General features: G+C 40.0%; 1 protein-coding gene across 1 annotated transcript in view; it reads right to left on the reverse strand.

The window, feature by feature from the left end:
* LOC126336269 (putative E3 ubiquitin-protein ligase UNKL) overlaps nt 1–15,826 on the reverse strand; it is a 253,332-nt gene that overhangs the window by 75,617 nt on the left and 161,889 nt on the right. The gene's annotated exons all lie outside the window — the stretch shown is intronic.

The following is a 15,826-nucleotide window of genomic DNA, read 5'->3' on the forward strand; positions in this document are numbered from 1 at the left end:
TACGTTTAGTGCTTTAGAAAATTATAAGGTACTAAATGAAAATTGCAGATTCCTCTCCCACCTCCTCAGATAATATTTATGAAGAAAATAACAATCTATTTACAATCACTTTAAGGAAAATTATTAGACAATATTTTGATGATATAAACAACAATATCTCTATTCATTTACTCATGAGTCTGTAGCTCAGCGCGTTAAATATTTTTAAACTGTTTGTGAGAAAAGCACCTAAGAAAATTTTGAAAAGCAGTGCTAATCCTTGAGTTCCCCCTCCTCAATTTTGTAAAGTTACCAACACATTATCTCATTGCTTTTTTCTTTGAAATGAACACAATGCAGAACTCCCATAGACTGCTTAGTGAAAATTCTGTGGTACATGCTGCCTTCAGTAGTTTCATTAAGAAAACTACCTAGGAAGACAGCCACTTCACAAGGTCTCGAAATGATGCCCATGGGCATTATCATTCACTTATTGGGAGACAAATCAAATCAGATGGAGCCAAATTTGAATTTAAAAGAGGGATATGGTAATATCGAGAATTACGAATCCTAAAGTATTCATTTTCTTTAAATCCTCTGTGAAGGCATTCTGAGTGTGACAATCCTTTGCAGGTTTTGCTTTAGCAACTTAGTTATTTCAAAATTGTTACACCGTCATACCAATCTGCTGTCAATATCCTACCTCATTCACGTTTGATTGGCGATACACACGTTTGCAACTAGATGCAATCCTCTTCCATTGGCACACCTCGCTCTATTTATACGTACCGGATTGACACAATCGAGAAAGTACAAACGTGAAGTTTCTAAGTAAATTCGTCAGAAGTTTGTCCGGGCACAGTTTCCTCGTAAGTGTTGCATCGCTATCCAGTCTTTCAGAAAAAGTAACAAGTAGTAGTGAAGAAGCTGCCTCAAAGTATCGCATTAGCAGCCCTGGGCCGAAGGCCACGGTGCGGCAATAAGTGGATCAGAATAATATACACATAAGACGATTGCGATTTGAGGCTAACCGCACTCAGCGAAAAACTGCACTGCGTGACGGTAATGACCGTAGCAGGCGGATCGATGTATCTAAACCGGGGCAAGTCCACCTTTACGGGTGACACAATTGGATGCCAGGTTTCAGTGAAACAACTGTCTCTCCGAGCAATATAAATACGGCCAAGTTTTGAGGCAGAAGCAATTCTCGTCGCCGGAGTCCGACAGCACCACCACGGACGAAGAAGTGTGCTGAATAGAGTAAGGACTGGGCACCATCATCGGGCCCCTCGGGTTCGAGACTGAGCTGCACCTGCCACCGTTTGCACTAAGTTCCTCACAGGGCTCAGTGCCGTGGCACCACCGGCCTGCCATTCATACCTACTTCTGCCTACAATGAGTTTCCCCCTGGAACTTAGTACCACAACACCAGCTGCCGTCTGTCTCCTGGGCCGAATTCCAGTGTAGGCAGCCTTCCCTCACTACTGCAGAAGACACCACTCATCAGAACGGTACTGGCAGGGGCTCTCCTAGTCCGTCACATTTTGTTCAGTGACAAGACAGGCAGCAACAACAGCTATGTCCATCTGTGGATGAGGAAGGTGACACGACTACTGCAGCAGTGCAGTTCTGTTGATACATAGTGGGGTGAGTGCAGTCTTTTTGTTCAGGTTTTGTTCAACTGTGAGGTCAAAACAAGTCAGTGAGTTTTTTAGGGGTCAAGTTGTACTTATAAGTTCACTGTGTGACAGGTGAACGCAGACGATATTTGGAGGTGTAAATGTAACTCAGTTTTCACCTGATCAATATGAGCAATACAGATGTCACTACAGAGAAGTGTGCCTCACTGTCTAGTAGTATAAGCTGTTAACCATTACTAGTAGTTCAGGAAGTGAAGCTAAGCATGGTTGTCGTTTTGAAGAATAGCAGTGATTACGAGCAACCACTCATGCGAAAGTAGTTAAGTGACAGCACGAAGTAATACAATACCGTTCCAGTTAAGCGTGCTCATAATTTGATTTTACTCCTTGCAGAGAAAGGAATACAGCTCAACATTTAAGCACGTAAGATAGTGAGAAGTCTTAGTAGCGTGGTATGCTTAAGAGTTGTAGTTTTTTTTTTTTTTTTTTTTTTCTCTCTCTCTCCCTTTTACGACTGTGTGATTGACAGGAGGCAACTGTTTTGGGGTTGACGGGAGGTAACCGTGTCTGAGTCGATACCACAAGGAGCTCTGCGGTGTTTAAATTTTAAGAGGTAAAGCAGAAAAGCTGTAAGCAGAAAAGGTTGAGCAGGATAAGAGGTTAGATGCATCAGACACTGATATGAAGAAAATTACTAATAACAAAACTCCACAGTAAAGGGAGTAATTGCAGAGAGAGCCCGAGCGCTTGGTAATGGAAAACTGGCCTCGGGATGCGATAAATACATTGATTATTCAAAGAATGAAAGGAAAAGAAAAAAAGCAGAGAGGAGGGAGAAGGAAGAAAATGAAAGAAAGAGGAGCAGGCTTGTGGATAGTTTACTTGTTCCTGTGGGACAGCCGACTACCGTTAATCTAATTGAACATGTCAGTCCAGTGAAGAGAACGAAAGAGTGTGGTCTCAGTTGCCTGAAACTGCAGTCGTGTCTGTGAGTTGCGTTTGCATTGTGTGTGTGTGTGTGTGTGTGTGTGTGTGTGTGTGTGTCTGTGCACTTTCTCGCACGTATGTGTGTGTATTGTTGACAAAGGCCATTGGCCGAAAGCTTAAAGTTCGAAAACCTTTTCATTGTGCCTATCTGCTACTCAGCATCTCTGCTATATGGTGAGTGGCAACTTTCCTTCTCATAATATTGTTGTTACATTTCATCGTGGATTTTCCATTGTTTGATAAGGATAGTTTATTGAGACAAGAAGAGTGTCAGTTTGTAAGTCCGGGATGGAGAGCTAAAATTTTTTTTGTGGACGTGCTAGGCAAGGGGCCTTAACAATGAAATATGTTTCGTAGCATTTGTGCTAATGAGCACGACAAGAGACCCTCGAGAGGTCGTGTGAGATTAAGCAATACGAGCAAGAGATGAGAAATAGTTTATGGAATGTTTAAAGATTAATATAGTAATTGCACAGTAGTTAAGGATAGCCTATTTAGTCGTACGTACTTGTTTTACAGATTAAGGGTGACAGTAATTTCAGTAGAGAAGCAGGTTGAAGCAAGACTCCAGGGGTCAGGTTTCTCCATGGGGGGAGAGGGTAGTGTAGTGTCACTAACCAGTCTTTGAGCAAAAGTAATGAGAAGCCGTGAGAAAGCCACCATAAAGTATTGCATTAACAGCTGAAGGCTGATAGCTGCAGTGTGGTGACACGTGGGTCAGAGTAACACATACTTGAGGGGACTGCAAGACACGGCTAGCAGAACTCGGCAGAAAACTGCACAGCACAGTAGTAACGACCGTAGCAGGAGCGTTGAGGTCACTGCACTGAGGGAAGTCTCTGGTAACAGATGATTTAACTAGATGCCAGGTTCTAGTGCAACAACTGCGCCTCAGAGCGGCACGAGTAAGGCTGAATTTTCAGGCAGGAGCACTTCTCGTTGGCGGAGTCTGGCACCACCACCACCCACCAGGGGCGTGCCGGATGGTGAGAAAACTGGGCTCGCCAGCAGTAGCTGTGGGTTCGGAACTGGGCTGTGCCTTCCACCCGAGTTTCTCACGGGACTCGGCACCACGGCACCACCCACCTGCCACCCACACCTGCTACCACTCCCACCGTGTTCCCTCCCAGGGAATCAGTGCCATTTTACTCCCGGGTACACTCTGGTCACGAGCAGAGCCGAGGAGCCATTCGAGAGCGGGCCCCGAGAGAGCAGAAGTGCACCGCAGATGTCGCGACCGTGGCCTACGGAGGCTATCGACTGTCCAGTCGTATCTCAATGAGGAACTAGAAACTTGACTCTGTTTTCAAATGTAGAGAGACATGTAGAGGAACTATGGGCCTGTTTTAAAAAATATCTAATCATAATAACAGGAGGGATGCTCTGTGGCATACAGCCACTGTAAATAAACTTTTAAAGAAACAGAATACTGCATTATATGTGTAAAACAAAGCATACAGCTATAGATAGAGAGATGCTGAATGAAATGCATTTGGCTATCAGGAGAGCAACGTCTGAGCCTTCAATGACCACCGTAGCAGAATACTGTCAAATGATTTTTCACAAAACCCAAAGAAATTTTTGTCATACGTAAAGGCTGTTAGTGGCACCAAAGTTAGTGTCCAGTCCCTATCGAATGGGAGAGGAACTGAAACTACGGGTAGCACACGCAAAAGCTGAAACGTTTAACTATGTTTTCAAATGTTCCTTTACAAATGAAAACCCAGGAAGATTTCCCTGACTGACTTCTCGTACCACGGGAAAGATGAGGAAAAAAAAAAAAAAAAAAAAAAAAAAAAAAAAAAAGTGTTAGTGTCAGTGGTGTTGAGAAACAGCTGAAATCATTAACATTGAACAAAGTTACTGGGCCCAATGGAATTCCAGTCAGATTCTATACTGAATTTGCTGCTGAATTAGCCCCTCTTCTAACTTTAATCCATCATAAATAAAAAATAATAATTAAAAAACTATCATGCCCAGTAGTTGGGAAAAAGCACACGTCAGACCCATCTATGGGACAAGTAAGAAGAAGTGATCCATAAAATTACCATCAATACCCTTGACATCGATTTGTTGTAGAAACTTAGAACATATTCTGAACTCAAACATAATGAAGTATCTTGAACAGAATGACCTCCTCCATGCCAACCAGCACGGATTACAGAAACACTGATCATATGAAACCCAACTCACATTTTTCTCACACGGCAAACTGAAGGTTTTGCGTCAAGGCAGTCAGGTAGATACAGTATTTTTGATTTCTGAAAAGCACTTGACTCAATGCCACACCTATGCTTATTGTAAACAGTTCAATCATATGGGGGATCAAGTGAAATTTTTGACCGCATTGAGGACTTTTTGGTAGAGAGGATGCAGCATGTTATCTTGCACGGAGAGTCATTGTTAGATGTAGAAGCAATTTCGGGTGTGCCCCCCAGGGAAGTGTGTTGGCACCCTTGCTGTTCATGTTGTATATTAATGACCTTTGACACAACATCAATAGTAACCTCAAACTTTTTGCAGATGATGCACTTATCTATAATGAAGTACTATCTGGAGGAAGCTGCATAAATATTCAGTCAGATCTTGCTAAGATTTCAAAACGGCGCAAAGACTGGCAACTTGCATTAAATGTTCAGAAACAAACAAATGTAGTATCCTATGACTATAATATCAATGAGTCACAGTTGGAATCAACCAACACATACAAATACAAGGGCATAACACATTGTAGGGATATCAAACAGAATGATCACATAGGCTCAACTGTGGGTACAGCATGTGTTGAGACTCTTGAAGGTATAAGTAAACCAACCCAAGAAAGTCTACTAACAAAGTTTCAAGAACTGGCTTCAAATGATGAATCTAGCAATATACTACAGCCCCTTACATATTGCTCACACGTCGGTCAGGAGGATAAGATTAGAGTAATTACAGCACACACAGAGGCATTCAAAAAAAATCATTATCCCCACACTCCATACACGAATGGAAGAAACCCTAGAAATTGGTACAACAGGATGCAGCCTCTACCGTGCAATTCACTGTGGTTTGCAGAGTGTAGATGTAGATATACATGTAGCTCATAAGTCAAGATGTCAAATGTCAATTCCGGCCTACCACGATTAAGTCCAGATATCCACTGATAGAACTCCAAATGAAATGGTAAGCTTTCTGTTATCAGGTCAGACAGTATGATAATAGCTTTCCTGACATTAAGAATAAAGTATTAAGACATTGCAGCCAACAAAAATATGACATGACACGAGATCTCCTGGTAAGTATGGCCGACATCCACTGCAATCATTTTTGAAACATGAATTATGTTTTCTTGGTGATACCTTCTTCTATAATGAGATTTTCACTCTGCAGCGGAGTGTGCGCTGATATGAAACTTCCTGGCAGATTAAAACTGTGTGCCCGACCGAGACTCGAACTCAGGATCTTTGCCTTTCGCGAGCAAGTGCTCTACCATCTGAGCTACCGAAGCACGACTCACGCCCGGTACTCACAGCTTTACTTCTGCCAGTATTGGAAGGTAGGAGATGGATACTGGCAGAATTGCCAGTATTGGAAGGTAGGAGATGGATACTGGCAGAAGTAAAGCTGTGAGTACCGGGCGTGAGTCGTGCTTCGGTAGCTCAGATGGTAGAGCACTTGCCCGCGAAAGGCAGAGGTCCCGAGTTCGAGTCTCGGTCGGGCACACAGTTTTAATCTGCCAGGAAGTTTCACCTTCTTCTATGTCTGGACTGACTTTAATATTAGAGTGACTTCCTGAATCAAGAACTAATGTAATATCCTGGTCACGTAAGAAGGATATCGCAAGATAAACACAGCTCCTATATGACTGATCGAAGTCGAAATCTGTTTTGGTCGGTGAAAACTGTATCGTAGAGCTGTTCTCATTTCACTTTCAAACTTGAAAGCAACTGAAGAACACAAGGAATAAGAGGCAGGATTCATTGCAGTTATTTACAGTAGCACATTGTTGAAAGTTACAAATGTAAATAACTACAACATCGTTCCAAAATTTTCAGGGACTCTTAAGACATTAGAAAGGAAACTAAACTCTGCAATTAGTCCCAGAAAACCATACAACACCAACCACCTGTTATGTCATCTGGTACAAATTGTGTCAGTAAATATCAGCATGAAGGGGCACATGATTTGCCATTGATATTGCAGATTTTCTGACTGAAATTATTATGTCTCTCAACAACAAGTCCGTAACAAGTCCTAACAAGGAGACTACCTAATCGACTTTCTGTGATCCTTTTATATTTATGGTGTGTGACGTACACAACTTAAAATTTATAAACAAACATCTCAATGAAACACTCAAAAGTTTTTGAGAAAACCTACTGCAAAGATTTCCTAGGAACATTAATTCACTGACGTTAAAACAATTTTCAAGCTGCGCCGCACAGTTTGCTCAGTACTATCGGAGAATGGTAATTGGGTAATAATGGATCACAGATTCAGTCCTGCTGTGGTGCTTTTATGGTTTTATTTTTTTTTAAATACAAATACCCACATAATTTAGATTTAAAATTCAAGTGTTTACTAACTGACATTTATAACTGTCATTTTCAAGAAAAATTCACATCTTCATACTTCTAATTACATATCACACATACCACAAATATATATTTTAATCATCAATGTTTTATAAAATATTGCTTACAAAGAATGGTTAAATTTCAAAAAGCATTATAAATTTATTAACAATCTTTTATAAAACACTGATAATTAAGAATTTATATTTGCGACAAAAACTGGAATTGTATGCTTGATATGTACGAGGGTGAGTCAAATGAAAACCTTAAATTTGTAATAACAAATCGAAAGTTGGTAAGCGTGCTACAAACAGCATGCAGAATGGCCTGTAGGTGGCAGCATAGTGGAGATGCACACATACCGTCGCAGTATCAGTATAAAGATGGCCGCCCTACTTGCGACTTGCACCAGGGAAGAACAGCATTCTGTTATTCAGTTTTTGCATAGTGAAGGTGTGAAACCTATTGAAATTCATCGACGAATGAAGGTTCAGTATGGTGTTGCACGTTTGCCACAACAGCAAGTCTATGAATGGAGTAGGAAGTTTGCAAATGGTGTGACTTCAGTGGTAGATGCTCCTCGTTCAGGTCAGGCACAACGAGTTGTGACTCCACAGAACGTTGCAGTATTTGAAGCCATAGTGAAGAAAAACCGCCAAGTGACACTGAATGACATTGCAGCATGTTTACAGATTAGTCGTGGGTCAGCACACCACATTGTGCATAATGTGCTCCAGTTTCATAAAGTGTCTGCGAGATGGATGTAATGGCAGCTGACTCCTGAAATGTGATAATGACGTGTCGATGCTTGTGAAGAACTTCTTTGCCGCTTTGAACAGAAGCTGATGGCTTCCTTACAAGAATCATTACTGGAGACGAAAACCTGGGCTCACTTCCACCAACCGGAAACGAAGAGAGCGAGCAAGGAATGGCGCCATTCCTCATCACCAAAGTGTTTTCCATATGGTTGGACCACTCAAAGACGCAATGGGAGGAAAGAAGTTCCGTTCTGATGAAGAGGTACACCATGCGGTGCACAAGTGGTTGCACGGACTACCAAAAGAATTTTTTTCTAAAGAAATTTATGCACTTTGTAAGCACGGGAGGACTTGCACTGAGCGTGTGGGAGATTATATTGAAAGGTTATACAGCTTTGTTCTACTTCTGCACAATAAATAATATTTAAAACAATATTTAAGGTTTTCATTTGATTCACCCTCATAATTAGAACAAAATGATGTGCATTTATCATACAAAAATGATGATTAGATGTGATAATTACTATATATGTGATGAATTCTACATTTAAATGAAGTAAGAACTAGATGCAAATGAAAAAAATATGCCATAGCGAGATTCAAATCAGCGAGCCATTCTCTGAGTGAGCCATGCTGATCGTCGTGAAAAATATAATTAATTTTTAGTTGGAAAAATTCAAAGTTGATATTCTCCAGAATTTTTGAAAGTTGCAATTAATGCTTTGGGCCTTTGATATTTGAGTTCTGAACTTCAGATGCAATAAATATGAAAAACTGCAAATATCCGATTGTCGGCTGGTCTCGAAGAGCGTGTCATTTCCCGCCAATCAAATTTCTTAAAGAACCCAGTTGACCATACGATAATCTGGCATGCAGAGTGCACATTATGAACAGAGAGAATGTTTAAGGCTTGTGAATGTGGGTTTTTCGGTTTGACAAACCCACATTTAAATTTTTATTACAATGTTTAGCTTAGATTGTGAATATTACCTCATTTTCTTCACTCTGTAAACAACTTGTTTTAGTCCTCAGCTAATTACAGGATGTCCCGACATACAATGACAAATATACCACGTTTATGTACTTGTAAATGCAGGCAAATGCCGAGATGGTTCCTCAGAAAGGGCACGGTCGACTTCCTTCCCCATCCTTCCCTAATCCGATGAGACCAATAACCTCGCTGTCTGATCTCCTTCCCCGAAACCAACCAACCAACTTGTAAATGCAGGGCATTATGAATACAATCCATAGCTTCTAATAACAACAGAAACAGAGCATCACAGATAGCTTTTCCCACAAACAAAAGTTAAACGGAACTTTACGTACAATAATGAAATTTCCAAATGCAAATAATAAACAATTTAGTATAGGCTCTAGAGACCCGGAGGGGAATGGTGTCTGGTACATCTACATGGATACTCTGCACTTAGCCTGGCAGTGTGTCCATCAAACCACCTTCACAATTCTCTATTATTCCAATCTCATATAGCGCGCGTAAAGCACAAACACCTATATCTTTCCGTATGAGCTCTGATTTTTCCTATTTTATCATTTGCATTCGGAGGAGAAAGTTGGTGATTGGAATTTTGTGAGAAGATAGCTTCACAATAAAAAAATGCCTTTCTTTTAATGATGGCCATTCAAAAACCTGTATCATTTCAGTGACACACTCTCCCGTATTTCACGATAATACAAAACATGCTGCCCTTCTTTGATGTACTCTGACAGTCCTATCTGCTAAGGATCCTACACCGCACAGCAGTATTATAAAAGAGGACACACAAGCATAGCGTAGGCAGTCTCCTTAGTAGATCTGTTACATTTTCTAAATGTCCTGCCACTAAAACACAGTCTGGTTAGCCTTCCACACAACATTTTCTGTGTGTTCCTTCCAATCTAAGTAGTTCGAAACTGTAATTCCTATGTATTAGTTGAATTTACAGCCTTTAGATTTGACTGATCTATCGTGTAACCGAAGTTTAACGAATTCCTTTTAGCACTCATGTGGATGACCTCACACTGTTTGTTACTTAGGGTCGACTGCCAATTTTCGCACCAATCAGATATTTTTTCTAAATAGTTTTGCAATCTGTTTTGATCTTCTGATGAACTTATTAGTCGATAAACGGCAGCAACCTCTACAAACAACTCAAGATGGCTGCTTATATTGTCTCCCTAATCATTTATATAGATAAGGAACAACAAAGCGTCTATAACACTACCTTGGGGAACACCAGAAATCACTTTTGTTTTACTCAATGACTTTTCGTCAATTACTATGAACTGTGACTTCTCTGACAGGAAGTCACAAATCCAGTCACATAACTGAGACGATATTCCATAAGAACGCAATTTCACTAGAAGCTGCTTGTGTGGTATAGTGTCGAAAGCCTTATGGAAATCCAGAAATGTTGAATCAATCTGAGATCTCTTGTCAATAGCACTCAACACTTCATGCGAATAAAGAGCTAGTTGTGTTTCACAAGAGCGGTGTTTTCTAAACCCATGTTGACTGCATGTCAATAAACTGTTTTCTTCAAGGTAATTCATAATGTTCAAATACAATATATGTTCCAAAATCCTGCTGCAAATCAACATTAATGATATGCACCAGGTGTGACCTGTGCAACTTTCTAGTCTTTTGTCAAGCAAATGGTTGTATATAACTGTCAGCTATGGAGATAATGCTTCGGCATACTTTGAAAGGAACCTAACTGGTATACAGCCTGGACCAGCAGACTTGCTTTAATTAAGTTGCTTCACAACTCTGAGGATATTTACTTCTTCATTACTCATATTGGAAGCTGTTCTTGATTCAAATTCTGGAATATTTACTTCCTCTTCTTCTGTGAAAGCATTTCAGATGGCTGTGTTTAGTAACTCTGCTTTGGCTCTTCAATAGTATCTCCATTGCTATCGCGCAGAGAAAGCATTGAGTGTTCCTTGCCACTAACATACTTCACATATGACCAGAATCTCTCTGGATTTTCTGCCAGGTTTCGACACAAAGTTTCGGTGCGGAAACTGTTACAAGCATTTTGCATTGAAGTCTGCACTAATTTTCAAGCTTCTGTGAAAGACCACCAATCTTGGGAATTTTGCGTCTGTTTAAATTTGGTATGTTTGTTTCGTTGTTTCTGCAACAGTGTTCTGACCCATTTTGTGCAGCAAGAAGGATCAGCTCTGCCGTTTGTTAATGCATTTGGTATAAATCTCTCAATTGCTGCTGATACTATTTCATTGAATTCAAGTCACATCTGGTATACACTTATATTATTAATTTGGAAGGAGTGGAGATTGTCTCTCAAGAAGGCGTTAAATGAATTTTTATCTGCTTTTTTGAATAGGTATATTTTTCGTTTATTTTTGGATTTGGAGGTTACAATATTCAATCTCGTTACGACAATCCTGTGTTCACTAAACCCTGTATCGGTTTTGATGCTTGTTATTAACTCAGGATTATTTGTTGCTAAGTGGTCAAGTGTGTGTTCACAACTGTTTAGTATTCGCGTAGGCTCATGAACTAACTGCTTGAAATAATTTTCAGAGAATGTGTTCAGCACAATTTCGGATGATGTTTTATGCATAACTCCGGAATTAAACATGTATTTTCACCAACATAACGAGACTTCAAGAAGAATATAATAATTCCAATCCCAAAGAAAGCAGTTGTTGACAGATGAGAAAATTACTGAACTATCAGTTTAATAAGCCACAGCTGCAAAATACTAACACAAATTCTTTGCAGACAAATGGAAAAACTGGTAGAAGCCGACCTAGGGTAAAATCAGTTTGGATTCCATACAAATATTGGAACACGTGAGGCAATACTGACCCTACGACTTATTTTAGAAAATGGATTAAGAAAAGGCAAACCTACGTTTCTAGTATTTGTAGACTTAGAGAAAGCTTTTGACAATGTTGTCTGGAATACTCTCTTTCAAATTCTGAAGGTGTCAGGGGTAAAATAAGGGGCAAAAGGCTATTTACAATTTGTGCAGAAACCAGATGGCAGTTATAAGAGTGGAGGGGCATGAAAGGGAAGCAGTGGTTGGGAAGGGAGTGAGACAGGGTTGTAGCCCCTCCCCAATGTTATTCAATCTGTATATTGAGCAAGCAGTAAAGGAAACAAAAGAAAAATTCGGAGTAGGAATTAAAATCCATGAAAAAGAAATAAAAACTTTGAGGTTTGCCAATGACACTGTAACTCTGTCAGAGACAGCGAAGGACCTGGAAGAGCAGTTGAATGGAATGGACAGTGTCTTGAAAAGAGGATATAAGATGAACATCATCAAATGCAAAACGAGGATAATTGAATGTAGTCGAATTAAATCGGGTGATGCTGAGGGTATTAGATTAGGAAATGAGACACTTAAAGTAGTAAATGAGTTTTGCTGTTTGGGGGCACAATAACTTAGGATGGTCGAAGTAGAGAGGATATAAAAGGTAGAATGGCAATGGCAAGGAAAGTGTTTCTGAAGAAGAGAAATTTGTTAACATCGACTATTGATTTAAGTATCAGGAAGTAGTTTCTGAAAGTATTTGTATGGAGTGTAGCCATGTATGGAAGTGAAATGTGGACAATAAATAGTTTAGAAAAAAAGAGAATACAAGCTTTTGAAATGTGGTGCTACAGAAGAATGCTGAAGATTAGGTGGGTAGATCACATAACTAATGAGTAGGTATTGAATAGAACTGGGGAGCACATAAATTTGAGGCACAACTTGACTAGAAGAAGGGATCGGTTGGTAGGACATATTCTGAGGCATCAAGGGATCACCAATTTAGTATTGGAGGGCAGTGTGAGGGTAAAAATCGTAGAGGGAGACCAAGAGATGAATACACTAAGCAGATTCAGAAGGATGTAGGTTGCAGTAGGCAATTGGAGGTGACGAGGCTTGCACAGGATAGAGTAGCATGGAGAGTTGCATCAAACCAGTCTCTGGACTGAAGACCACAACAATAACAATAACAACAACACCGAGGGTAAATTAAACTCACCATCACCTATTATCGTATGAGTCGGTTACGTCTTTGTAATCAAATTCCAGATTTCTTTGAATCTTTCAGCAACTGTATGGAACTGGGAGGTCGGTAAAAGGATTCAATTATTATTTTATTCTGGTTGCCAACAATGACCTCTGCCCGTACTAAGTCACAGGAAACATCTACTTCAATTTTGCGACTAGATAAATTACTTCTAACAGCATCAAACACGCCTCCGCCAACTGTGTTTAGCCTACCCTTTTGGAACACCGCTAGGTTCTTCGCAAAAATTTCTGCTGAGCTTATATCCAGCTTTAGCCAGCTTTCAGTGCCTATTATGATTTGAACTTCCGTGCTTTCTATTAGCACTTGGAGCTCTGGTACTTTCCCAACACAGCTATGACAATTTGTAACTGTTATAGTGATGGTTCCTGTATCTAAATTATTCCTGTGTTCGGCTTGCACCCTTTGTGGCTGAGGCCCAGTTTGTGTTTCCCTGAGACGCTCTAACCTAAACAAAATTCGATCCACACCACACAGCCCCTGCTACCCGTGTACCCGCCCCTCCTGCATATAGTGGACACCTGAGCTATTCAGCGGAACCTGAAACCCAACCACCTTAAAGGAAGGAAAGTTAAAGTTTAACATCTAATTAACTTTAAAGCCGTGTGAAATTGAATAGTGGCCCGTTTAACTAGTAATCTGCACGATTGGATGGTGGCCTCAATCCTACTGATAACAAATTCGTATATAGTGCTTTGATCACCAATCAAATTCTCTTACTCCCTCATTCTAGTAATGGCATGGATGCAAAAAATGACAGATGTAAAAATAACTGTGTCAAAATCAATATTCGACAAAATAAATTATTAATTTATGAAACAGAATTCATAGACATCACTTGCCTCATGAGGCAAAATATCTAACACTGCCAATAGATAAACATAAAAGTAAAAGTACATGACATTATTCTTGCTTTCAGAATTGGAGGGGAGTGATAGGTTAGAAAGGAAGGGCAAGTCACTCACACCCCATGATGAAGGAACCCACATGCAGTGAGGTGTGTGTGTGTGTGTGTGTGTGTGTGTGTGTGTGTGTGTGTGTGTGTGTGAGAGAGAGAGAGAGAGAGAGAGAGAGAGAGAGAGAGAGAGAGAGAGTCCAAGGATGATAATTACAACAGAGTAAACATAAGTTATGAGGAAGAGAAATGAATAGTGTAATTATGAAGTAGGAAGAAGGGAATATAGGGAAAAGGAGGTGGGAGGGGGAGGGGGTGGGGTATGGGGGGAAGAGAGAGAGAGAACAAAAGCAATGAAGAACTAATTACATGTGACAATAATAATAATAAAACCAGAATAAAAATATATAGGTAGTGAAGTCAGCGAGCAATTTGGTGGTGGAGCAAATATCTTTGCCATTAATACCTAAGCTTTAGGTAAGAAGGGCATTTGCTGTGGAAAGGGTCACGGCTGTCAGAGTGGGGCCAACAGACGCATTTAAAAGTACATGGCACATCAGAAGCCCTCTCCCCTGCAGAAAAGTTATCTGCCCCATCACTGAATCCCTCAATATCTGCACTGATGACCTCTCCCAGTCCTTTCCACAACTACCCCACAGACTCTAATCATAAACAAGCCTAACACCCAGTGGCTTCATTTCATGACTGGACAAATAAATCTCACAGTTCCAAAAAAATGAGAAGTACCCCACTGACGCACATGGTATGTGTGGACAAGCAATATGTTGTTGAAAAGCTGCACAACAATATTGTCACATCAAACACATATGGATGCAAGATGGCTGCAATGTATTGTGCCATCCATACGGATAGCAGATATATTGATTTTTTTTTTTTAAACACCAGTTTAACCTGACTTCTAAAACCGCTCAAAAAACTGGTTTCTGAAAGAATCGATTTTTGATTTTTATTCTTATTATTTCCTGTAGTAAATGTAGAAAGTGAAGGATATTAGATGACTTAGTAATCAGATAGAAGAATATCTTTCTGTTTAGAAAATTTACAGAGCCCTAAAAAGATAGACATCTGAGCACGACATAAACACAGGGTTGAGAAGATTACAGTCTAGTATCTTACTCATGTAGAAGTAATATGGGAAAAGGAGGAGTTGTCACATATATTAAGTCAGAACACAAGTCCAAAAACATTGAGACAAGTAGATTTTGTAGTGATCAGCACACAGAAATGTGGCTTGTGAAAGAATGAAATTAATTATTAATTGTAAACAAAAATTTTGAACTGTTTATGAGAAATTGGATTCCTTACTGTTCTACCTGTCAGACAGCAGCAAGCAGTTAACAGTCTTTGGTCATTTCAAAGTACAAAGTTGTGCAAGTAATGCCTCCAAATTTTTTATGTGAAAAATCTTAAATCTTTTTAAATAAATCAAATTTCATTAACATTCTACATCTTTATTCTTCACATCAACATATTTGTTTCTCAACGCAGTCAACCTGATGACGAACTCATTTCTCCGGATGAGAGAACAGCCTGTCGATACTTTCAATGTAGATCATCTGAATCTGTCGACGATGCCACATTCTCACCAATGTTAGCACTGCTTTGTCACTATCAAAGTAAAATCCTAGAAGATGCTCTTTATCTTTTGCAAATACCAAAAGGCGGGCGGATGGGGCCAACTCTGGACCAGACCGATGGCGCTGGCGCTGTCCTGCTGAAGGAGAGCGTGACCTGTGCGTAAACCAACTCTTTGAACAATCGCAGAATGAAAAATGACGTTTATTACTCCACAGTGACATTATCTCTCCACACTAACATTGTCTTTAGTGCAGAAGGGATTACACAACGAAGCATGTCAAATTTTTGATCTTTTACCCACTAATATAAAATGGCTGAAAGAACAGCAAATTAAAATTTGAAAACAAACTGAAAAGATTTCTC

Source organism: Schistocerca gregaria, chromosome 2, assembly GCF_023897955.1.
Source record: "Schistocerca gregaria isolate iqSchGreg1 chromosome 2, iqSchGreg1.2, whole genome shotgun sequence".
Lineage (NCBI taxonomy): Eukaryota > Metazoa > Arthropoda > Insecta > Orthoptera > Acrididae > Schistocerca > Schistocerca gregaria.